The sequence below is a fragment of the Dendropsophus ebraccatus genome, chromosome 12 (assembly GCF_027789765.1).
Source record: "Dendropsophus ebraccatus isolate aDenEbr1 chromosome 12, aDenEbr1.pat, whole genome shotgun sequence".
Taxonomy (NCBI): Eukaryota; Metazoa; Chordata; class Amphibia; order Anura; family Hylidae; genus Dendropsophus; species Dendropsophus ebraccatus.
Genome location: NC_091465.1, coordinates 70,759,695 through 70,786,189, shown reverse-complemented (window position 1 = coordinate 70,786,189; position 26,495 = coordinate 70,759,695). Strand labels below are relative to the sequence as shown.

Genomic DNA, 26,495 nt, shown 5'->3' with positions numbered 1-26,495 from the left:
TGAGGAGTTAATTCTTCCTAATTGCAATATACACATCCAGCCACTAGCTCTCTCTCTGCCTTATCTCTCAGGCTATGTACCCAGAGCAACCACTGCAAGATAATATCACCAGGCTGCAGATTCCTTTGTCTTAGTCGGCAAGAATTTTAGATGGAATGGCTTCCCATATCTCCTTATCATTGTATCAACCGCTACCTGGTTGAGAATCCAATCTGGTCTGGAGGCGGAATTGCCTTGAAACAAGGAAAGCAGGGGGCAAGATAAGCAGGAGAGGCAGTGGCCTAGGGCACCCCTTTAATGGAGCATAGTTATAGAGGTTGTCGGGATGAGACAGCCTTTGGATAATGGTTAGAGATTAGCGCAACTGGAGCATGCTCCAGAGTGATGGTTTTGCATTTGAATACCGGTAGCTGAAGAAGTTGAAAACAGGGAAAACATTGATACAACTATAGGCCATTGGCTGTATCCATGCTTTCAGGACTCCCTAGGACTACATCTAACTTCTTCAGTCACTGATAATCAAATGCCGAAAGACCACACTCAAGCATGCTCCAGTTGCACTCATCTATAATAGTGGACTATTGGGACATGAAGCAATGGGTTCTACATTCTAGAACCCCACCACCAGCACCACCAAGCAACATAATCCAACTCTACTATATAATCCACATCCTTTTATCATAGATATTATTGCAGTGCATTCAGCTTAAACCTTACCATCTAAGGAAGAGTGGTGAGACAGGGGAGGCTCCTTAGAGGTCCTATGATAATTTTAAATGTTCTGCAGAGCATTGGGTCAGGAGCAATTATTATATACCATATCCCAAGCCTGCACTGGGAGCTTTCATAGACATCTTAAGGCCCTATTACACGAAGCAGTTGCCGGCTGTATTTTGACAATTATTGGCCATTACGGGCGATAATGGCTTTCTGTAATAGAAGACAATGATCTCGGCTGATTGTTGTCTTGTCATTGTCTTTCAACATGGGCTCTCCTGTGGGCTCCCTGGATGATCTAAAGTTTGTCTAGGGAGCCCCTCGTGCCCCCTGCAACTCATCGCACTTTTCTGCTTGCTGTCGGCATGTTTAATAGCTAGCACTGACCTGACAGGTTGGCGTTCACTTGCTCCAGGAGATCGCTCATGTAATAGGGGCTTTACTGTAGGACACTGCCTTAAGTTGTCCATGCTATAGAATTAGAAGAGCACATTCATACTCACTTTAGTAGAAGGCCAGAACATGCATAGAAACAGGTAACACATATCAGTTCTGTGGGTTCTGTATTTGTGGCAAGCTTTTACCATGGATACAAAGTAAGAAGCATATCCATTGTGCTGAAACTGGACTTTTCCAAATATAACGCATGTTACAAGACCTTCCCCCAAGAGTTCCAATCTCTACAGTTTTACCCAGTAGACATTTTGATGCTCCCCCAAGTATAGGCTCATTCTGCTTTGTTTCCTTATAAATTTGGATAGGAGGAGCATTTTCCAAGAAACAGAGAGAAAACTAAGGGGGGTCCTCTATTTCATTCCCATCTCCTGTTATAGAAGCATGAGCCTCCAGCTATTTCCTATAAGCTTGTTAGCTTATGGCTCTTGGATTGCGGAGAGGACGAGCCCTGTGCGGGGTCACACAGCCTTAGGAGAGGGGACCTGAGCTAGTTTCAACTCATTACAGCAAATTCATGAGATGCTTGTAAGATATATATGACCTCGGAAAGCGGCTTGCCCTACCATGAATCTAGATCTACCAATTCTTATACTTTGTCCAGTCCAGTTGTCCATTGTTATTGCAAATTTATTTTATTGAACTTTTGGAAGAATGATGCAAGTAATCACCTAAAGGGGTATCAGCACCATTTACATTAGGTGAAACATGATAGATTGGTGGAGTTCCTCACCCACCAATTGCGAGAGTTTTCGACTCCAGTCCTGTTTCCTCTATCTACCACAGGGATGGGGAACCTTTGGCTCTCCAGCTGTTGCAAAACTACAATTCCCATCATGCCTGGACAGCCAACGGCTGTCCAGGCATGATGGGAATTGTAGTTTTGCAACAGCTGGAGAGCCGAAGGTTCCCTATCCCTGATCTACCAGAGCTAAGAGGGACAGAAAATGGATTGGTAGTTGAGCATGAGCTGAAAATCTATAACACTAACAGGAACAGCCGTCCTTATCCTAGGCTCCTAATGGGGGGCCCAGCAGATGGACCCCTACCGGTTTACCATTTATGCTTCTGGCTCAGATACCTCTATAACAAGGGTCTTGAAATATTACTATTATCCAAGATCCATAAAGTAGTCGCCCGCTGATATATAACAGCAGGACGCTCCATTTTTAGCAGTAATCGTCACAACCAAAATCCTTCCTATAGTTTGGTATCAGTCTTTCATATCACTGTTGAGGGTTTTTAGCCCAATTTTCCTTTGCAGAACTGCATCTATTCACACCCACGGGATTTTATGCAGGAGCTGATCATTCCCGGTTCTGCCCCTTAAAAACTCTATTAGGCCAAACCAAAACTTTAATTCTATTCAATATTAAGATGTATTGTCCAGTGGTCCCCTTAGAATTTCGGAGATGATATCTGAGAACTAGGAGGAAGCTCCACCATACAAACCAATGGGATATGCCGGATACATCCATAAAGAACAATATATGCATTATGCAATCTATCCACCCTCTGCAGCTATAGTCCCTGGGATACATGTAAGAACATGCACCCCATTTCTATATGAATAATATCCTAATTCTCACATGAATGCATTGCAGTATATAGGAGGGGAGCTACTTTTTAAGGTCACATTCATTTTCACCAAGAGACACAAAGAGAAGCTGATGTCTATGCTACAGTCTATGCCATGTGGCTGTACCCATATGAAGAGCTAAAACAAAGAATTGCTGCTGTGATCTCATCTTTATCTTGTCCAGTAGTAACCATTACACCTGGCAGTATAGACGGCTATACATTACTTTACGGTCAGCGGAGAAGTTTTCAGGATCACTCATATTCCTGAGTACAATGCTGATCATAGCGGAAACCATAGAAGTTCTTAATTCAGGGAGCAGAAACTGTCTATGAGAGTGATATATAATGTAGATCACTGGCAGATGAATACTATGGCAAGTGAAGTTGGAAGCAGTATGGATCCGTATATGACTAGTCCAGGTCTACTGCATGGTTGCACCTTGGAACCAACCAACCAGATACAGTATTTCATCGCCGCCTAGATTCTAGCTTATTTAGATAGGTAACTTTATAACATATGTTAATAAGCAGAGTCCATATTGTCTTGCAAGAACAGAATCAGTTGCAGAAATAGAATGCATCTTATATATATAACATTGCATTAGACAATCCCCAGCATGGCCGAGCCGGTTCAAGACATTCAACCCATTGCACAGTCCTATAAAGAAGACCAGAAAATATCTATATGTATAAGATAAAGCAAAGAGAAGAGACATTGCAGACCCCCAATACACATGCACATGACATAGACGCTCCTTATTCTTCCAGCCTGAGATTTCAGCACCACAGGCTGGACAGCTCCTCATAAATCCATGAACTCAACCACCAAATGTCACCTTAAGCAGCCCCTCCGCCTGGCTCCCATGGCCTTCCTCTTCTTCTTCATGCTGTCTACTTTTTTGGAAAGATGGAAGCAGATCTGGAATAGGCTGCAAATTACCTTTCGCTGTATGGTAATAAGTCTGAAGCTGCCATGGGAAAACTCAGTGCCTCTCCTCCTGGCACAGTTTGCAGAGTGATCACTTCCCAATGCTACTGACCTCTATCTCATCCTAGATTTATCCTGGATGTGACCCTCAGGGATAATAACGTGGGGCACAATTCATTCCATGTACAATAGTGAGGCACACAGACAGCTGGGGACAGTCGATGTCCTGGGCACCCTAGTGGCACTCCAGTACAATGAATGAAGAAGTCTGGGGGATACTTCTATAAGGTGGCGATGGCAGTGCCAACCTGTATACACATTTAGTGCATTGTAGAGCAGAATGCAGCAGTGCATGCACAATATCACAATACCAGAAGGAATAAAGTAGGCTTTGCAGTATAGAAATGAGGCGAGTCATGGCAGTGCCAGTACTGGGGTAGAGAGGAAGTGTCCTACCTGCTGATTTTGGCTGCCAGAGTGCAGACAGGAGGTGACAGCCCAATGCTGCTGCAGGGTAGTCACCATGCTCTTTTGCTTGACATCTTCTCGCAGAATACCTGGATGTCACTTCTTTCAAGGCAACCTTTCCCAAAGCCGGTTCCAAGCACTCAGTCCCTGTGAATCACTGCAACCCCCACTCTGGCTGCTCCCAGCAGGATGTGGCAGTGTGATACACCGTATTCCTCCCACACACACAAGGTCTGGCTGTCTCCTGGTTTTCTATTCCCAGCATCAGTCCAATCCTGTAGCATTGACTAGTCCTGCAGCATAATGCCCATCCTAACAGGAATCCACTAATGCTCACTACAGCAAACCAATGAGCTGCTTAATGCACAAAAGTGATTTTTTTCTGCCCAAATTCCTCCGCGTTACTGCCTGAATTTTCAGCATCCCAAGAGCTGTCTCCCCGCCTCCACTTCAGACATGCACCCCATGGTCCTATTCCCTCCCTGGTTGCAGGCTGGTAGCCTTCTCAGCTGCTCTCTGGAGGTTGCTTTTACAAGGCTGCTTTGAGCTGTTTCCCTTGGATGCTCATTCTGCTCTCTCCATGCTTTGTTCTGTCAGCTACCCCCATCCTGGAGTAAGCACAGCTCTCTCTAGTGTTCATCTGCTTCAGCAATGGAATTCTAAAACTTGCTGTTGAGGAATGCACAGGATTATAATCAATGCTGTTACAGGGGCCGGGGATAGCAATGGGTTAAATAGACATGCACCGCAAGTATCTACCCCCCTGTATATTAAAACACCTATTTATTTTATTTTGTATGGTAATAGGATGGTAATATGGTAATTGGATGAACATGTATAAGCGAGCATGTAGTGGATGCAGGGGGGGGACATTTGCAATGTTAGTTTATACCAGCTTTTTCCTAATCTGTAGCTCTTCAGGGGCTGCAAAACTACCTTCCCCTGTCAGGGCATGATAGGAGTTGTAGTTTTGCAATACCTATAGAGCCGTAAGTTGGAGAATACTAATCTATATCCAGTACTGTATTTGGGAGGGTGTCTGTTAGGGGTGTGCCACCCTTGTCATTACCAATTGTAATACCAGCTAATGGCTTTTAGGGCATGATGGGGGTTGTAGTTTTGCAACAGCTGAAGGGCCACAAGAAAGAGAACATCACTTTATATTGTATTTAAAAACAATTCTTTTAGGGTTATTGCCAATAGTAATGAAAGACGAAGGCTATCAGGACAAGATGGGAGTTGTAGTGTTGCAACAGCTAAGGTCGTATTACACGTCACAATTTTCTGGAGGAAGCAAGTGCTGACCTGTCAGGTCAGCGCTCACCTTCGCATCGCTCCCCGCTCGCTGCCTGTACTATTACACACAGTGGAAGCAATGGGAGGGGTTGTGGTCAGTGGCGGTCTGCTGCTGCCGCTGCTCCTATTATATGGAATGACGAGCAGCAGTGCATGTCGGGTGATCGTTGCCTTTCAACGTGTGCTAAGCAATTATGGGTCTGAATGGTCAGTAATCGGCCAAGTCGATAATCATTTTATGTAATAGGCCCTTTAGAGAGCCACAAATTGTGGAACACTGTATTAGCCGTACACCACCCTGTTATTACCAATGAGATATCACTGACGCTGATGAACTGGGCATATAAAGCTTGCATCCCCATTCCCGCACCAAGCAGCTTAAAGTACTCTAACAGCATATGGACCTCAGATACCTCAGACACCACCATGTGCTGGGGAGGGTTGCCAACCATCCATTATTCTGGGCTGTAGACATCTGTAAAAAAAAAATATTAGCTGTCCATTTTTTTTCTGTTAAAAGGGTTATCGAGCCTGTAAAAATTGTTGGCCTAGGCCATATTAGAGTAGAGGGTGTCTGACTACCAGCGCTGCCACTAAACAGCTTGTACGTTTCCTAGTGACAGTAAATAGGCAGCAGCTCTTGCTTGGGTGCTGTGACCCATCAGTCAGCCGACTGGCATATGTGACGGGAGCTGGACCCTTGCTGATCTTATATTCATGGTCTATCTGGATGATGATGATGGACCCTGAATTCTTACCGGCTGAATAATCCTTTCAAAGTTGTTGGCTTCCTAAAAGCATTTACCACCTATTCATTGGATACATATAGGATTGGAGGTCTGGCCACAACATTTTCTTGCAGCAATGTCGGTCCACTGGCTTTTTACTGGCTCCTTCTACTCCACCCAGTCCCAAAGTTACAAACCTGTTTTTTTTAAAGGGGTTATCCAGCACTACAAAAACATGGCCACTTTTCCCCCTCTCTTGTCTCCAGTTTGGGTGGGGTTTTGAAACTCAGTTCCATTGAAGTAAATGGAGCTTAATAGTAAACCACACCTGAACTGGAGACAAGAGTAGGGGAAAAAGTGGCCATATATTTGTAGCACTGGATAACCCCTTTAATCACCTTTCCACAGATAAATGTATGATCATCTGCTCCTTTTACTGCTTTAGGTGGGCACAATCTCTGTCCGTCCCATAGCTTTGAATGGAGTGGCGGTCAGGCGAATGTACTTGCACACTCCGAGACTGCTGTTCCTGAAACTGGTGGAAGTACCGGAAGTCTGACAAGTGATTATACTTATATTAGGCCTAGTTTACATAAATCCGGTGGCATTTCCCTCCGCTGCAGTAGAGAAGCACCGGAGGGAAACGCATCTCTGAACTGATTGGATGATCCGTTCTACAACTGATGGCGCCGGACCGGCCGTACGGCAGAACGCAGCGTTCTGACGTACAGCCAGGTCAGCTATCCGGCACTGCATCCACTAAAGTCTATAGGGTGCCTTAGAGAAAGTCCCTGTCCCTGCCCGGACATTAAACTCTTGTGACCCCTGGTCCCCCCCAGCTCCTCTATGCAGTGCAGCACCATTTAGGACAGGGTTAGGAGCCTTGCCTCTCTAGCTGGTGCACAACTACAACTCTCATCATGTTTGGGATATCCAGGCTTGATGGGAGTTGTAATTTTGCAACAGCTGGAGAGCCAAGGTTCCCTACCCCTGCTCTAGAGGACTCCCATGTAAAAGTTGTCCACAATATTTTATCTCCTGTTCTGGTGCTGCCCCCTATATAGCTGGCCCCCTATATACTGTATATAAAAAAAACTGATGACAACTAAAGGAATAAACTGATTGCAACTGATATTAACTGATGGCAACTGATGGTTTTTCATAAAAAAATGATATAAAACAAGATGACAACTGATGACCTTTTTGCCATCAGTTGTGATATCAGTTGCAGTCAGTTTTTTACAAAAAACGGAAACGGATGCATCTTGTATATGTAAACTAGGCCTTACTTACCTTGTGAGGAGTTTAGTGAGTCATAAAGGAGTTTAGTGAGTCAACCTGTTTAAGTTGTTCAAAAAATAGAAATAATCAAACCAGAAACCTTGGTGTTTGGCAGAATAACAGGGGACAATAAGAAGTTGGACAAGACTGCCACTGAGTCCATGAGCACAGGCCAGTCAGTGACTGACAGCTTATTGCCTGTACCCTGTATAGTTATAAAGCTATCATTCAGCGGCAGGTGGTCGTGGTGAGCGGCTTTGCTCTTAGCAGGTGTGCAAGACACAAACAGTGATTCTTTTAGATGAAAAGTAATAAATAATAAATTGTGGATTTGGGGTCTCTATCATTAGGTGGAAACATCTAGTACAAAAAATCATCGGAAAGGGAATACTCCATCTAAAAGGGTTAAATTCAATTACCCAGTCCCCCACTGATATGTTCAGAAGCAAGCACCTGTATATTAGGATGTAGATGTAAGCCACCTCCAAATGACTACTCTCCAGAGGTGGATACAGAGGATCCCTTGTCTACATGAATTATAGGGAGACTGGTATAGCCCCTGATGCATTCTGGACACTGACTTTTGTAAGATTCCGCTTTTCAATATCGGCAAGGAATTCAGAATAATAATAAATAATAATAATTAATATATTATTATTATTATTATTATTATTATTATTATTATTATTATTATTATTATAGATCATTCTATTTTATTTTCCCTTTAAGCCCTGTGAATTCTGTATGCTATTACAAGAAGTAGTGTTCTGTTTAGAGAATATGTACATATCCACTCCTAAGGTCAAGAAGGGTCTTTGTGAAACAGCACATAAGGAATAGTGGTCAGCTCTAAAGTCACCTTCAAATAGGGTTGCCTTCTCTGGATCTTAAAGGGGTACTCCAGCAGAAAAAAAAAATCTTTCAAATCAACTGGTGCAAGAAAGTGACAGATTTTTTATTTACTTCTATTAAAAAGATTTCTAATCTTTCAGTACTCATCAGCTGCTGTATGTCCTGCATTATGTGTATGTGTATTCTTTTGGACATAGTGCTCTCTGCTGCCACCTCTGTCCATGTAAGGAACTGTCCAGAGCAGTAGCAAGTCTCCATAGAAAACCTCTCCTGCTCTGGACAGTTTTTGACATGGACAGAGGTGGCAGCAGAGACCAGTGTCAGACTGGAAAGAATACACCACTTCCTGCAGGACATACAGAAGCTGATAAGTAATAGAACACTGGACATTTTTTAACAGAAGTAAATGAAAAATCTCTGGAACTAGAGATAAGCGAACCCGGCCGAGGCTCGGGTTCATACGAACCTGAACCATCGGCATTTGAATCCTAATGTCTTCCCCATTAGAGGCAGGACCTTGGCTCGCTTCACTCATTTCTATGTGGCACTTTCTGATGCCAGTTGATTTGAAAGATTTTTTTTGCTGGAGTACCTCTTTAAAGGGGTTATCCAGGGTTAGAAAACAATATAGTTTCTTTCTTTTAGAAACAGCACCTCCTTTGCTTTCAGGTTGTTTGTGGTACTGCAGCTCAATTCTATTGAAGTAGATGGAGCTGGGTTGTAATACCACACTCAACCTGGGTACAGGTGTGGTTCTATTAGGGTACCCACCTACCTTACATTCATGTAGCTGTTTGTAGTACACATCTGCCGTATACATCAGCACTAGTGATGAGCGAGTACTAAAATGCTGGGGTGCTCGGTACTCGAGACTAGTATTTTTAGACTAACGAACCCTATTGAAGTCAATGGGAAACTCGAGCATTTTTGCAGGGGACCCAAGCTCGGCCCAGGGAAGGTTGCGTATGCGTATGGTGTATGCCACCTCTTACACAGGACAATGAGCAGTGAGGATGGATATGGCTGCACTAAAAAAGAAGGCAACCCTGCAGACTGGCTGCAGATGACAACAGATACTGTTCAGACTAGTTTTTGGAGGTTGTCGTATAGAGTCTGTGTGCTTAATGGTGTATGTCACCTCTTACACAGGACAATGAGCAGTGAGGCTCTAAGCAGCTGTACTACAAATCACAGCAATACAATGTACAATAGCAGCAGCACCAGTCACAAAAAAATAATAGTACTGAGGACTTCTTTGGGGTCTGTTTGCAACACCAGCTGTTCCCTTTCTGCCAGCAGTCAATCACCACAGTGTGCAGCTAAGATTGTGGTAGCTGCACTGCAAGTCCCAGCCAGCAGTCTGGAGTAATACAAAAAAAATAAAATTTTAAGCCCTTACAAGGGCTGTTGGGTTCTTTGTCTAGTATCCCTGGCTACAGAAGTGCTAATTCCCTCCCTAACGCTCTTCCTGACAGCAGCTCTGTCCCTAATCTCTTCCAGCATGCATGTGAGCCGAGTCTCGGCGGCCAAGACTTTTATATGGCAGGGTCATCTGATCTGGCCAACCAATTACTGCTATTGACATGGTTGGGTCCCATGTGATCGCAGGATGTACCAAAGAGTGTCCTTCATGTTTATTGGCTGAGAAATAGCGGCCAAACTTGCAGGAAAAGGATGATGCCATTTTCTCGAGTATCGCGAGATGCTCGTCCGAGTAACGAGTACCATCGAGTACCCTAATACTCGAACGAGTACCAAGCTCGGGCGAGCACGTTCGCTCACCACTAATCAGCACCTCCTGGTGCATAAACTTATGCATAGACCCCCCCAAATAGTCTAAAAGAATGTCATTTTAGTTGGTTTTCATCCAGAGCTTATTTTACTAGAATGATTAATGCAAATATCTATAGGATCAAATAAAAAAACATATATATTGTAGTATACATGGGATCCCAAGCTAGAGCCTTGTACAATACACCGAGCATTTTTAGCCCACATTCCAGTATGTTTTTTTTATGATATATATCCCATTTCCATTTTGACTGTGTTCTCCATGTATGACTAACGTTCCTCCAGGCTCTCTGACATATCGCACACTCCGTGTTTTCTCAGGTTCAGCAGATTTTCACGGTTCGGAAACCTGTCTTCAGAGCCAAGAAATTAATTTAAGCAAAAGAAAAAAAAAAAAAAAAAAAAAAAAGGACCTGCGCCAATGGTCCTCTATTAATATTATTAAGCAGAAGAGGCTCCACCATGAAACATGCGCTTCTGTAGCCATCAGAAAGTATTAACAGTGGGGAAAGCTTCCTCATGCATACACAGCGGAGATTAGAGAATAAGAGATGTCTCTCCTCCACTGCACTCCGCCATTCCTCCACTCCTGACCCCGGTGATCCTCTAGGAGGAAAGTACAGAAGGATTCATGAAAGATGGAATTACTATATAGGCCTGCCACTGATATTCTTACTATCTCAGAGGCGTCATCTATATTTTATATAGAGAGAATATATTGATTGAATGCAGTAGGGGATGCGTGTCTACAGTAACCTATAGAAGTATTGTATTGTATGAGTATAGTATTGGATCGTGCCCAAACTTAGTATTTTAATAAAATATTCTGATTTATGTTATAATGTACTAGCCATATAGTGGCACTGTTTAGCCAGGGGTTAGCTGACTATTCTTCAGCTTTGAGTTAGGGAAGGAGCTGTCTTCCAATTGGGGGCTACTCCAAGTAGGTAGGGACAGAGGTGCAGGTGGAGATAGGGGCTGCACTTCCCCTGTCTCCTACCATTACACATAGAGGGCAGCAGCCTATAATGCACGTTTGTTGCAAAACTACATTTCCCAACGTGCCTGAACTGCTAAAGCTTTGGCTGTCCAGCCATGGTGAGAATTGTAGTTTTGCAACAGCTCGAGGTCCCCATGTGTGACCACCCCTGGCCTATAACACATCACTTTCTGGTTGTACCAAAACTACAATTCCCAGGATGCACAGTAAAACAGACAGGAGACCCCTACCTTACATATTATAATTTATGAGTGATGTCATCAAATCAAAGGCACGTTGTTGCTGTTACATATGGGGGAGATTTATCAAACATGGTGTAAAGTGAAACTGGCTCAGTTGCCCCTAGCAACCAATCAGATTCCACCTCTCATTCCTCACAGACTCTTTGGAAAATGAAAGGTGGAATCTGATTGGTTGCTAGGGGCAACTGAGCCAGTTTCACTTTACACCATGTTTGATAAATCTCCCCCCGATGATCATATGTGGCACTGTAGACATTGTATTATGCGGTATTATTTAGACACCTCATAGCACTATTATTTGAGCCCTGGATGGTGCTTGTATTTGGGTACTGTATGTGGACATAGCACTGGACCTTTATTCTTGCACCTGTTTTTTGTTGTTGCCTTTAGCCTGTTTTTTGTATCCCATTCATATTAATAATTTACAGAAGAAATGGAGGATGGGGGGGGGGTAGTTATTTGGCCAAGAGGTCTTCACAGATGTCCATGTGTCCTGGTAAAACCTTGTCCTTTTGTTCAACCACAAACATCCCTCCTTCAGGGATTCAACCAATGTGGTAGTGCACACCTCCTCCCCGCCTTGCTGCTTCCCCCTGCCCTCCCCTTAGGCAGTATGTGTACCAAGTATGCTACACATACTATAAGTGGAAGATATATTTATTGCTTACCACAGTAGTTAGAAGCCACCTATGAGGTTCAAAAGAAAAGGTTCTGTATGATAGTGAATTGGTTGTTTCATATAAAATCATATACAATAAAGAGACACTGTTGCAAAATAAAAAAAAGAAGTTTTAAGAAGTCGATAGGGGTTGTGATTGCAAGTAGTCTTACAATATACTTTTATTTTTTTTTATATATTTTTTTGTTTTCTATATTTAAAGGGCATCTCTTTTTTTGCTGGAATTGCCCTTTAAATTAACATTATACATATACCTACTAGGTGTCTCTCTTCCTGCCAAACTGCAATCCCTCTGTGCCAATATTTGGTCTTTTCTCTGTTCAAAAAAAGAGACCAAACACAGGAAGCCCCGTCCACTGCATGCTTACAGGCATGGCTTGGTATTGAGTGACAGCCATTTCTGAGCAGAGCTAGGAGCCTGTAAGTAAATGCATGTGGTTATTATGGATGTACACTTCTTCCACCATTCTCCACAATATCTCACATTTATTTTCTATAATTATTATTATCTCAGCTTATTCTTCCCATTAGTGACATCTATAAGACTACTTTCACACTGCGTCTCAGTGCCAGTCCTAGCTATATGTTGGGGTTATTACATGTTAAATAAAGCATATTGAGTGGTATAAGTTAATTTTACTATAGTTTACAACTTAGCACTATAACATACAGGAAACCTTGACATTTACCATCTAAAAGGAGGCCAAATATATATTTCTTAGTCTCCATTAAGCAACATCTTTTCTTAGAAACATCAGCTCTTGAAATGCAATGAAACGCAAGTGGAAGATGACATAGTGAATATTCAATACATCATTATAACAAGATATTATAACTCATCATCATTATAATAGGAATAGGCGTTATGAGGCTTGCCCACTGGATTAGACATTTAGCGTTACTCATTGACTACATGAACTACTGATGAAGGGATTCCTATGTGATAAAGTTACGTACCCCATTAGGAATAGGGACTAGGGATGGTCCGAACCGAGTTCGGGTTCGTACGAACCCGAACCCTTGGTAATGATACCCGCTGTCTGCCCGCTCCATGCAGCGGGCGGATCCAGTGGGAGGACCGCCTGGAAAACTGGGATACAGCCATAGCCATAGGCTGTATCCCAGTTTTCCAGGCATTCCTCCTGCTGTATCCCCCCGCTCCACGGAGCGGGCAGACAGCGGGAATCTGATGCCGAGCGTTCAGGTTCATACGAACCCGAACCTCGGCAGGTTCGGACCATCCCTAATAGGGAATAATGGGAGAAAGAGGACATGACTTTCTAATACATGGTGTACAAACAGGATTAGGCCATGTTCACAAATCGTATCACAGAACGGCCGGTGTCGGCGAAGATCATCCCAGCCGGTACTGGATGTGTGCCTGTATCCCAGTTCAATAGTGAACACAATGGAGAGTGCCCAAGTGACCTACACTCATGTAGCAGCCACAACACCGCCAAGACTCTTCCAGCCAATAGCAACCCAGACTGCTTCGCCGCAGACACAGCTTTCTCATACAGGCTTGACGCCCAGCTGATGTAAATCCACAATTCCCATTATGCCTGGACAGTGAAATGACAGCCAGGCATGATGGGAATTATAGTTTTGCAACAGCTGGAGGGCTGTGGATAGTGTGCACCACTGTTCTAACAGAAAAGGCTTGACTAAAGCTTCAACGGGAATAGTGGTGTTCATTGATTTTTGGATGAGTGGCTTAAGGGGCAGTGAAAATACTAAGCAAGTAAACTTAGCCCGCCTAGTCCCCCACTGCTGCTATTTTCCTGAATGCCTGGTCCCTGCTGCTGTCCTTTTCTTCCTGGTTTCTGTGACATTTCATGCAGGAAGGTATTGGCCTATCATCCAAATCTCATAAAAACCATGAAAAATAGGGACACAGTAGGGACCGGACACTCAGGAAAATGGGGATCAGTCCAGGCCACTTATTATAGAACCCTCTCTTGTACAGTGCTGCAGAGTATGTCCCTTGTACAGCCCTGCAGAGTGTGATTTTCAACCCCTCGCATGCCTATACATCAGGGTACGTTATGTCAGCAGAATGAGAAACGGTACCCAAGGGTACATGAACTACTGATGATGGGTTCCATAGGTGATAAAGTTACGTACCCTATTAGGGATAGGGACTGATGCGAGGAAGAGGACATGACTTTCTAAAACATGGTGTACAAACAGGATTAGGCCATGTTCCCACATCGTATGACACCGGCCGTTCTGCGACCCACAGAGTGTGTCACAGAACGTCCGGTGTCAGTAAAGATCATCCCAGCTGGTACTGGATGTGCGCCCGTATCCCAGTTCACTATTGAACACAATGGAGAGTGCAGCCAGAGCCGCACTTTCCATTGTGTGACCTGTCAGGGATGTGGGGCCGCTATTAAATGAATAGCTGCCGCACAAAACGGATATGTCAGTTTCTTGTGCGGCCGCTAGTGATCCTGGCCGGAGTGTATACACTCCAGCCGTGATTCCATAGACAGCAGCTAAACGTAAGTTTCCTATCAATAATGGCCATTGTTGCAAATCGCCAACAACGGCTGTGATTATTGAGAAACTTACGTTGTGTGAACATGGCCTTACATTGTGAGGAGTTTTGCATGTGGATATGTAGTGTCCCAGCACAGGTGTGCCACTAACTTTCTACATCACCTGGGCAAAGTAACTCATATCAGGTTATCACAGTGGGATATAGTCTGAGTGTATTCTGAGTTTTCCCCACTAGGTTTCACTACTGTGTTTTTGTGTTCCTTATGTTCTGCACAGCTGCAGGAGTATACTGGGTTAACTGTTTTCTGTCTCAAGTCTGTCTTATGCCCAATCACAGGTGCAGGCTTATTTCCCTCCTTTTTCTGTCCTATCTCCTTCCTTCTATCTTTTGCACCACACAGCCCCACCAATCACTCGGAGGTTAGTTCCTGATGGGGGGGGGCCTCTAGTTCAGTCACCAGAGAGAGAGTAATGCACAGAGAGAGTGTTCCAAGTCAGCAAGTAACTACTGCTAACATGCAGTGCTAGACCCCTCAGGAGGAAAGGACATCCTCTGAGGATCAGCTTGTCCACGTCAGGGATACACTCCACAAGATACAGGGCAGTATACCTGAGTATGGTATTGACCTCAGCAGGACAAAGCTGCCACTTGCCTACGTATCCTTCTGTAATACACGGCTCTTCTGAAAGGTTTCAGGAAGTCTGCTTCACCCAGGGCATAGACCTGGTCCCTCGTACTACCCTTATGGGATGAGTATCCTGACACTGTAGGGCATTAGGCAGTCAAGTACGTGAGTACTTGTTTCTTCTTCTTTTTCTTCTTTTCACTATGCAATCCTGGCAGAGTACACAGCTAAATTGGACAGGGCCTTTAAGATGCTCCTCTACTCTCAGCTCTCTTTTTCAAGCCTTTTCTCCTCTTGCCTGCACCTGCAGTTACAAAGGCCTTATTTTGTATTGCACTAAAGTACCTCAGTAAACAGACGTTATTCTGGTTAAGCTACTGGACTATGTCTGTCATTCCACACCTACACACCAGATTATACTTGGGTTCTCCAAACCTACGGAAGCAGTGCCTGTCTGACGGGAGAAGGGTACCAACGCCACTCCGTAACAAGTGCCCAAGTGACCCACACCCATGTAGCAGCCACAACACCGCCAAAGCTCCTCCAGCTAATGGAAACCCAGACTGCTTCGCTGCAGACACAGCTTTCTCATACAGGCTTGCGGCACTCCAGCTGATGTAAATCCACAATTCCCATGATGCCTAGAAAGTGAAATGACAGCCAGGCATGATGGGAATTGTAGTTTTGCAACAGCTGGAGGGCTGTTGATAGTGTGCACCACTGTTAGAAAAGGCTTGACTAAAGCTGCCACGGTAATAGTAATGTTCATTGATTTTTGGATGAGTGGCTTAAGCGGCAGTGAAAGTACTAAACAAGTATACTTAGCCCGCCTAGTCCCCCACTGCTGCCATTTTCCTGAGTGCCTGGTCCCTGCTGCTGTCCTTTTCTTCCTGGTTTCTGTGACATTTCATGCAGGAAGGTATTGGCCTATCATCCAAATGTCATAAATAGGGACACAGTGGGGACTGGACACACAGGAAAATGGGGATCACTTATTATAGAACCCTCTCTTGTACAGTGCTGCAGAGTATGTCCCTTGTAGGGCGCTGCGTAGTGTAATTTTTAACCCCTCGCATGCCTATACATCAGGGTGTCTTATATCAGCAGAATGGGAAACAGATCCAACAATTTATTTTTCAATCTCATGACGAACCTCAACGACAGGAGCGGAAAAACATTGAGACATCTGTTAGTTAGGTCATAGTGACAGGAAGCTGAAGGGCAGTGACATCCTTTTTGGAGTGGTACCTCAGCAGGTGAATGTGTAGGGATTATCTGTACCCTCCCTCCATTCACACATTTCTTCTGCATAAAACGCCTGGTTGAATATTATACTGGCACAACTGATCCAAGTGGCACAGAGCGTGAGTAAAGGAAGTGGCATGGACATATTGGTCTCCTGAACTCTCCAGTTTCTACGCCTCTACCACATGGCACATAGGAGGAAACCTTCCAAGTCACTGATCAACCATTAACATATGAAACGCTTACGGTTTGTAGCACCTGCTCTGTTTTTATGGATGATGTTCTGATTTTTCATTCATCTACTTATTAAAAAAAGACTCCTGTCACATTCTCCCAGAGACAGCACCACCCATTTCTCCAGTTTGGGTGGGGTCCTGTAACTCAATTCCATTGAAACAAATAAAGCTTAAAGGGATAGTTCTCAAAAAAAAAATTCTTTCAAATTAACTTGTGCCAGAAAGTGCAACAGATTTGTAATTTACTTCTTTTTAAAAATCTCAAGCCTTCCAGTACTTAGTAGATGCTGTATGTAATGCAGGAAGTGTTGTATTCTTTACAGCCTGGAGAGCAGGAGAGGTTTTCTATGGGGATTTGCTACTGCTCTGGACAGGAGGGGGTGAATAGGGTCCAAGGCCGCTACCAGATATTGGGGGGTGGGGGTCTGCTGCCGCTGCCACACACTGGGAAAGGGAGCTTCTGGAGCAGGCAGCCTGACACACAGCTCAGCTACCTGCCCCCAAAGCTCACTGCTCCAGACCCGCGGCACCTGCCCTCTCTTCTCTCCTATCTGCAGCTCTGTACCTTGTATAAACCTCAAAGATTCTCTTTAGGGGCACAGCATGAAATCCGGACTGAATTAAGACGTATCCTGGCATTTGGCCACCACATGTAAACCAGCACTGTGTGCTTGCAGCCAGGCAAACATTTGCCATCCAGCCTGACATGGGTGCTTATACGATAGTAGTGTGCGCCCACCCCTGACCATGTGATGCTGTAGCTTTTTCTCCTTCACTTGTTAATGGTGGGGTTCACATATTAAAGGAGTAGTGAGGGGCCGACCAATTAAAGCAGAATTCACTACAGCATATATTGTACACTGCTAACCGTCATATGCGGGGGATGGGGGGGGAAACCAGTCCTCTCCCCCTGTATACAGAACCCGCACACCAGTCCTCTCCCCCTGTATACAGACCCCACACACACCAGTCCTCTCCCCCTGTATACAGACCCCACACACACCAGTCCTCTCCCCCTGTATACAGACTACACACACATCAGTCGTCTCCCCTGTATACAGACCGCCCTACACCAGTCCTCTCCCCCTGTATAAGACCCACACACACCAGTCCTCTCCCCCTGTATACAGACCCCACACACACCAGTCCTCTCCCCCTGTATACAGACCCCACACACACCAGTCCTCTCCCCCTGTATACAGACCCCACACACCAGTCCTCTCCCCTGTATACAGACCCCACACACACCAGTCCTCTCCCCTGTATACAGACCCCACACACACCAGTCCTCTCCCCCTGTATACAGACCCCACACACACCAGTCCTCTCCCCCTGTATACAGACCCCACACACACCAGTCCTCTCCCCCTGTATACAGACTACACACACACCAGTCGTCTCCCCTGCATACAGACCCCACACACACCAGTCCTCTCCCCCTGTATACAGACTACACACACATCAGTCGTCTCCCCTGTATACAGACCCCACACACCAGTCCTCTCCCCTGTATACAGACCCCACACACCAGTCCTCTCCTCCTGTATACAGACCCCACACACCAGTCCTCTCCCCCTGTATACAGACTACACACACACCAGTCCTCTCCCCCTCTATACAGATCCCCCCACACACCAGTCCTCTCCCCCTGTATACAGACCCCACACACCAGTCCTCTCCCCCTGTATACAGACCCCACACACCAGTCCTCTCCCCCTGTATACAGACCACACACCAGTCTTCTCCCCCTGTATACAGACCACATACACCAGTCCTCTCCCCCTGTATACAGACCCCACACACCAGTCCTCTCCCCCTGTATACAGACCCCACACACCAGTCCTCTCCCCCTGTATACAGACCCCACACACCAGTCCTCTCCCCCTGTATACAGACCCCACACACCAGTCCTCTCCCCTGTATACAGACCCCACACACCAGTCCTTTCCCCCTGTATACAGACCCATGGCCGTTTCTAGGGGGGCGCCCGACAGCGCCCGGTCTCAGCACATTCACAGCATTACTAGTCAGAGGGATCCACCAGCAGGTGCAATAACGTAAAAACTGCGCTTGCTGGAGGATCCGTCAGAGATCTGAATCAGTGCGGCGTCGAGGAGGAAGGGTGGCGCAGACATGTGAGTGAGACAGCTACACCCACCGCCGAGACAGCTCCAGGGTCCGGCGGAGGGCGGTGTAACGGACCTGTCCGGCGGAGCTGTCTCGGCGGTGGGTGTAGCTGTCTCATTCACATGTCTGCGCCACCCTTCCTCCTCGGCGCCGCACTGATTCAGATCTCTGAGGGATCCTCCAGCAAGCGCAGTTTTAACGTTATTGCACCTGCTGGTGGATCCCTCTGGCAACTGACAGACTGAAGAGGCCAGAAGAGAGGACGACCCGCTCCATGACACGATCAGGTGAGTATTATTATTATTATTTTTTTTTGTTTGTTTGTTTTTTTTGGGGGGGGGATACAGGGGGCATTATAAGTATATGGTGGACAATGCAGGGGACATTATTAGTATATGGGGACAATGCAGGGGACATTATTATTACTATATGGGGGACAATGCAGGGGAAATTATTATTACTATATGGGGGACAATGCAGGGGACATTATTAGTATATGGAGGACAATGCAGGGGACATTATTATTACTATATGGGGGACAATGCAGGGGACATTATTAGTATATGGGGGACAATGCTGGGGACATTATTATTACTATATAGGGGACAATGCAGGGGGACATTATTATTACTATATGGGGGACAATGCAGGGCACATTATTAGTATATGGGGGACAATGCAGGGGACATTATTATTACTATATAGGGGACAATGCAGGGGGACATTATTAGTATATGGGGGACAATGCTGGGGACATTATTATTACTATATAGGGGACAATGCAGGGGGACATTATTATTACTATATGGGGGACAATGCAGGGGACATTATTAGTATATGGGGGACAATGCAGAGGACATTATTATTACTATATGGGGGACAATGCAGGGGACATTATTAGTATATGGGGGACAATGCTGGGGACATTATTATTACTATATAGGGGACAATGCAGGGGGGCATTATTATTACTATATGGGGGAAAATGCAGGGCACATTATTAGTATATGGGGGACAATGCAGGGGGACATTATTATTACTATATGAGGGACAATGCAGGGGACATTATTATTACTGTATGGGGAACAATGCAGGGGGACATTATTAGTATATGGGGGACAATGCAGAGGACATTATTATTACTATATGAGGGACAATGCAGGGCACATTATTAGTATATGGGGGACAATGCAGAGGACATTATTATTACTATATGAGGGACAATGCAGGGGGACATTATTATTACTATATGGGGGACAATGCAGGGGGACATTATTATTACTATATGGGGGACATTGCAGGGGACATTATTAGTATATGGGGACAATGCAGGGGGACATTATTATTACTATATGGGGGACAATGCAGGGGACATTATTATTACTATATGGGGGACAATGCAGGGGACATTATTATTACTATATGGTGGACAATGCAGGGGACATTATTAGTAAATGGGGACAATGCAGAGGGACATTAATATTACTATATGGGGGACAATACAGGGGGACATTATTATTACTATATGGAGGACAATGCAGGAGACATTATTAGTATATAGGGGATAATGCAGGGGACATTACTATTATATGGGGGACAATGCAGGGGGACATTATTATTACTATATGGGGGACAATGCAGGGGACATTATTAGTATAGGGGGACAATGCAGGGGGACATTATTATTACTATATGGGGGACAATGCAGGGGACATTATTAGTAAATGGGGACAATGCAGGGGGACATTATTATTACTATATGGCGGACAATGCAGGGGGGCATTATTATTACTATATGGGGACAATGCAGGAGACATTATTAGTATATGGGGGGCAATGCAGGGGGACATTACTATTATTATATGGGGGACAATGCAGGGGGACATTATTATTACTATATGGGGGACAATGCAGGGGACATTATTAGTATATGGGGGACAATGCAGGGGGACATTATTATTACTATATGGGGGACAATGCAGGGGACATTACTATATGAGGGACAATGCAGGGCACATTATTAGTATATAGGGGACAATGCAGAGGACATTATTATTACTATATGAGGGACAATGCAGGGGACATTATTACTATATGAGGGACAATGCAGAAGGACATTATTATTACTATATGGGGACAATGCAGGGGGACATTAATATTACTATATGGGGGACATTGCAGGGGACATTATTAGTATATGGGGACAATGCAGAGGGACATTATTATTACTATATGGGGGACAATGCAGGGGGACATTATTATTACTATATGGGGGACAATGCAGGGGACATTATAAGTATATTGGACAATGCAGGGGGCATTATAAATATATGGGACAATGCAGGGGGCATTATAGGTATATGGGACAATGCAGGGGGCATTATATGTACATGGGACAATGCAAGGGGAAATTATACCTATATGGGGGACAATGCAGGGGGAAATTATACCTATATGGAGGACAATGCAGGGGGAAATTATACGTATATGGAGGACAATGCAGGGGGACATTATACGTATATGGGGGACAATGCAGTGGACATTATAAGTTTATAGGACAATGCAGGGGAAATTATAAGTATAAAGGACAATGCAGGGGAAATTATAAGTATATGGGGCAAAGCAGGGGACATTTTAAGTATATGGGGCAATGCAGGGGGACATTTTTATTAGTATATGAGGGCAATACAAGGGACATTATTATTACTGTATGTGGGGCAAATCAGGGGGACATTAATAGTATATGGGGAAGCAATGCAGGGGGACATTATTATTATTATAGGAAGACATAGCAGGGGACATTATTACTATATGGAGGTACAGCAGGGGATCCTACATACAGGGGGCAACCCACATACCTAGTGACTTTAGTGCACCAAGCAGCAGAATTACTACAGTTTGGGAGCCTATAAGGTGGGAAAAGGGAAGGAAGTTGCTGGAAATGTGTGGAGCCTGAGATGTCTGTCTTGTAGGTTCAGAAGAGATAAATTGTAGCTGCAAGAAATCGTCACGGTGGTCCTGGCCAAATGGAGCGGAAAGGGGAAAATGACGCCTCAGATCAAAGAAGTCGTCACCTGTGAGTCCCTGAATGATGTTTTTGTATTCAGTAGAACAATATTCGGTAAGGGTGCTACACTGTTCTATGCCATAATACACACACTGCTTCTTCCTAGTAACCTAAATCTAGATTAAAGCTCCCCTTCCTTCCCCAGGACCGAACTGGTCCGAGGTGGGGGGGATTCGCCCTGTTGCCAAAATGCCCTACAAACTGCCCTGTACAGACCCCACACACCAGTCCTCTCCCCCTGTAGTGAGTGATAGTGTACCTGATGCCGCTACCACTAGAGGAAGCTCACTGCACAGGGATTTCTACAGCTCCTACTAATCTGTATAGTAGAGCAGTATGCAGTGAGCGCCCTCTAGTGGTGGCAGGGATATAAAATCTATAACTCCATGGGTGGGCATGAGGATGCCTCCATTGTTGCCCTAGACTGGACTTGAATAATCAGTTCTTATCTTTTCCCAACAGCAGCCAATCAAATGGACTACTATGGAGGTAAATACAAGACTCTGAGTGACCCCATATCTACCCCCCCTCCTGTGTCCTGCACCCAATATAGAGCCTACTCTCCTATGCTGTACCTAGTATAGACCATACTCACCCATCCTGCCCCCAGTATAGACCTTACTTCCCCGTCCTGTCCCCAGTATAGACCCTACTCTCCTATCCTGTACCCGGTATAGACCCTAGCCCCCCCCTCATCCTGTCCCCATTATAGACCCTACTTCCCCATCCTCCTCCCAGAATAGACCCTATTCCCCCATTCTGTCCCCTGTGTAGACCATACTCCCCCTCACTCTTCTCTCCCATAGAATCATCAAATTTCTTCTTTGCTACTTCAGCACCGACACATTGGACTGAAGAGTCAAGTCCAATCAAGCAACCATCCAGTGAAAGCAAAAAAAAAATTAATAAAAAGATGACACAAGCAGTATGTAACTGGTGATCAACATAGTTGCTTTTGACCAAAAACAGTGCCACCCTTGCCCCTAGGTTGTGTTGGTATTACAACTTGGCTTAATTCACTTCAATGGAACTGAGCTGCAATACCACAGTACCACACACAAACTGAGGGCAGGGGTGGCGCTCTTTAGACTGTCATATATGAGAAATGTAAAAGCCTCTAACACTGCTCTTAATCCTTATTCACGAGAAATGAGTAATGTAGTAGAATATACTCTTTATTACTTAGAAAACATAGGGGCCAGCTACTATAAGGGAACTACATAAGGGGAATCAACTACTATAAGGGGACTACACCAGGGGGACCAGCTACTATAAGGGCACTACAAAGAGCTGGTCACCTACTATATGGAGCTACACATGGACCATATTACTAATAATTTCACTCTTTTTCTCTTTATATATATATATATATATATATATATATATATATATATACAGTGGTGCCTTGAATTACGAGCATAATTTGTTCCAGGACCATGGTTGTAATCCAAATCACTCTTAAACCAAAGCAAATTTTCCCATAAGAAATCATTGAAATTCCGACAAATGGTTTCACACCCCAAAAATAATGATTTTTTTATTCTATATTTTTTATTATAACATGTAAAACAAATAAAGCAGCAATTTAGAAAGCAGGATATGTTAAATTATAAGTTACTGTACAGTATACCAATCAGCATATGGAGTATAATGTATAGTAAGTGCATAAGAATATAAAAACAGCAGCAGTTTGTAGATACAGGATGGAACTGCAGATTCCAAAAATGCAGTAGCGTACTACAACAGGCTAGAATAGAGAAGCAGGGCTGCTGTCAGAGGTCTGTGTGGTCACATGACAGCAATGGGGAAGGGGGGTGTTCGGCATGGACCAATCAGGAAGTGAGAATAACAGAGCTGGGCAGGAGGACAGTGACAGAAACTTTTCTATACAGCAGTGTGAACAGCTGAGTGTAAGTGCAGGCACATTATAGCAGCAGTGTGTATAGCTGAGTGTAAGTGCAGGCACATTATAGTAGCAGTGTGTATAGCTGAGTGTGAGTGCGAGCACATTAAAGAAGCAGTGTGTATAGCTGAGTGTGAGTGCAGGCACATTATAGCAGGAATGGAGAGGAAGGGAAACACAAGGGCTGACAGAGACTGCAGGGAACATGGAGGAATGAGCAGGGCATAAGTGGGCACAGTATAGCAGCACTGTCTGCCCGGGAAGAGAGAGGTTACAGCTATGAAGAGATTACCTCAACAGTCCTGTCCCCTGATGGTTTTGCTTTTAAAGGTGATGGAGACTTCCTGGATCAGAGTACAGTTCTGTAGACCCCGCTATGCAGACCATGCCCCTCTCCCACTCACCCTCCCGCCCAGTACAGGGAGCTCTTACACCAAAGCAATGCTCTTAAACCAAGTCACAATTTTGAAAAACTGTGAGCTCTTCTTGTGAAACGCTCTCAATCCAAGTTACTCTTAAACCAAGGTACCACAATGTATATATATATATATATATATATATATATATATATATATATATATATATATATTTATTTATTTTTATATATATATATATATTTTTTTCTTTTTTTTTTCTCAATTGAGCCACTTATATGATAGGGACTAGAGATGAGTGAACCGGTTCGGCCGGTATGGGATCCGGGTCGGATTTTTCCAAAAGTCTGAGTCCGGTCGAACTTGGAGTTTTGGAAGTCCGCTCTGAACTTTTTTTTTCTTGCTTTCTAAAATGGCCGCCGCCATTTTAGAAAGCAGGAAGTTTTTAAGAGGAGCGGCCTCCATGTTGACTACTGCTGCTCCTGTACTGGCCTCAAATGACTATTGCTGGACCTTCACTGGCCTCCAATGACTACTGCTGCCCCTTCACTGCATTTGTGACCTTTTTCCTGCATAGACCCTGTAATGGTGAATTTCCTGCATAGACCCTGTAATGGTGAGTTTCCTGCATAGACCCTGTAATGGTGAATTTCCTGCATAGACCCTGTAATGGTGAATTTCCTGCATAGACCCTGTAATGGTGAATTTCCTGCATAGACCCTGTAATGGTGAGTTTCCTGCATAGACCCTGTAATGGTGAATTTCCTGCATAGACCCAGTAATGGTGAATATTGAAGTCTAAAAAAAAAATTACTGAGATATTGAAAAGATAATGATGTTACTGACATGTAAAGCCCTAAATTCAACCAAATACACTACCCCCGTATCATATAGATGCTTTAAACTATGAAATCCGAAGAAATCCAAAATCCGGTCGAACCGAACTTTCCGAAGAAATCCGGAAGTCCAGTCGGAACGAACTTTTGAAAAGTTCGCTCATCTCTAATAGGGAAATTATAACAGATACTGAGTGTTACATAATAGAAGCAGCAAGGAATATTAAATATCAATTAAAGGTCTCTATGGGGTTGATTCCATACTTTTGGATTTGCTTTCACAATGAGCAGATATGGTAACAGTAACAAATGATATTTTGCCATCAGACTACGCATGTCATTCCCTGCAGGGTTTAAATGGTTTCTCACACAATAAGATAGAACTGTAAATTTGCTTTGCAGCAGCTGTGCTTCAGCCAAAGGAATGCAAAAATGAACTTAGGGGGTTGCCATGGAAAAGCATTCCGGCTCAGTGCATTGGGTTCAGTAAATGGTATTTTACTCTGGCCGCTGCTCCTGCGCTGGAATAATCTGCCACATCTTTGGTGACATTAATTCTAATCAGGGACAATCTCCAGATTCTATTCTGGGAGTATATCAAGGCAACGCAGCGAATAGGACACAGCGCGGGAATCCGATTCACTACAGCGCAGTCACCATCATCACAGGGATGAACGGAGAATGTTATTCTGATATGGTCACAGTCAAAATTAATGTCAAAGCTAATGCTCATGGCTGCTCCCGGCCCCCCGCCTGAAGAATCTAGATAACAACCCTGCATATAGAACAACTCGGATTAGACCCTGAAGCGGCTACGGAGCACGTGCACATTGCTCATGGTGGAATCATCCCTCGTGAGGGACTCTACACAGGGTCAATGCATTGTAACCAGAGAAGAGGTGACAGAGCTGGGTGGGGTTACACTACATTGGTATGGAAAGATGGAGTGGCCATCATCACTGAGGAGAATGGAGGAAGGTCCAGCAGAGAGAAGTTCTTTAAAGGAGTTGTCTGGGGAGCAGAAGACGGCTAAAGTCTTTTATTCCCCGACGCTGAAGCTTTTTCATCCCCCCCCTTCCAAGACATGTCCAGATCACAGTTTCACCTACATGCAATGTCCAATAGCTTCTCAGTGTCACCGCTACATTGGAAAGTGTACAAAGGGGTATTCCGGTAAGGTAATATACATGTTGAATCATCCCCCATCCTGGAGACTCATTCCATACTTATTATCCTTTCAGTCTCCTTCCCCTAGTTGTGAGGTGCTGCTTTCTGCAGAAGACACAGAAAACTGTTTGTGAGCTGTTTATTCCACTCTGAACTCGTTCCTCCCCCCTCCCTTCCCAGATGGGTCATTTAAACAGCGTCCCTAACCAGCAGTCTCTGCGCTTTTGTTGCTGGTGACCCCACTGATTATTCCTCTTGCCATCTCAGAGTGCAGAAACAGCCGGCCAGGGACACTGTATACATAAGCCATATTGAAAGGGAATAGGAAGAACAGAGACAGAGAGGAGGAGTGAACAGCTCACACACACAGTTTTCTGTGTCTTCAGCAGAAAGCAG

General features: G+C 44.5%; 1 long non-coding RNA gene across 1 annotated transcript in view; it reads right to left on the bottom strand.

Moving 5' to 3' along the window:
• Positions 1–1,111: 1,111 nt before the first annotated feature.
• LOC138769661 (uncharacterized) overlaps positions 1,112–26,495 on the bottom strand; it is an 80,351-nt gene continuing 54,967 nt past the window's right edge. The window contains exon 4 of the long non-coding RNA XR_011359278.1: positions 1,112–1,188. This is a non-coding gene — a long non-coding RNA (uncharacterized lncRNA). The remainder of the gene's footprint in view (positions 1,189–26,495) is intronic.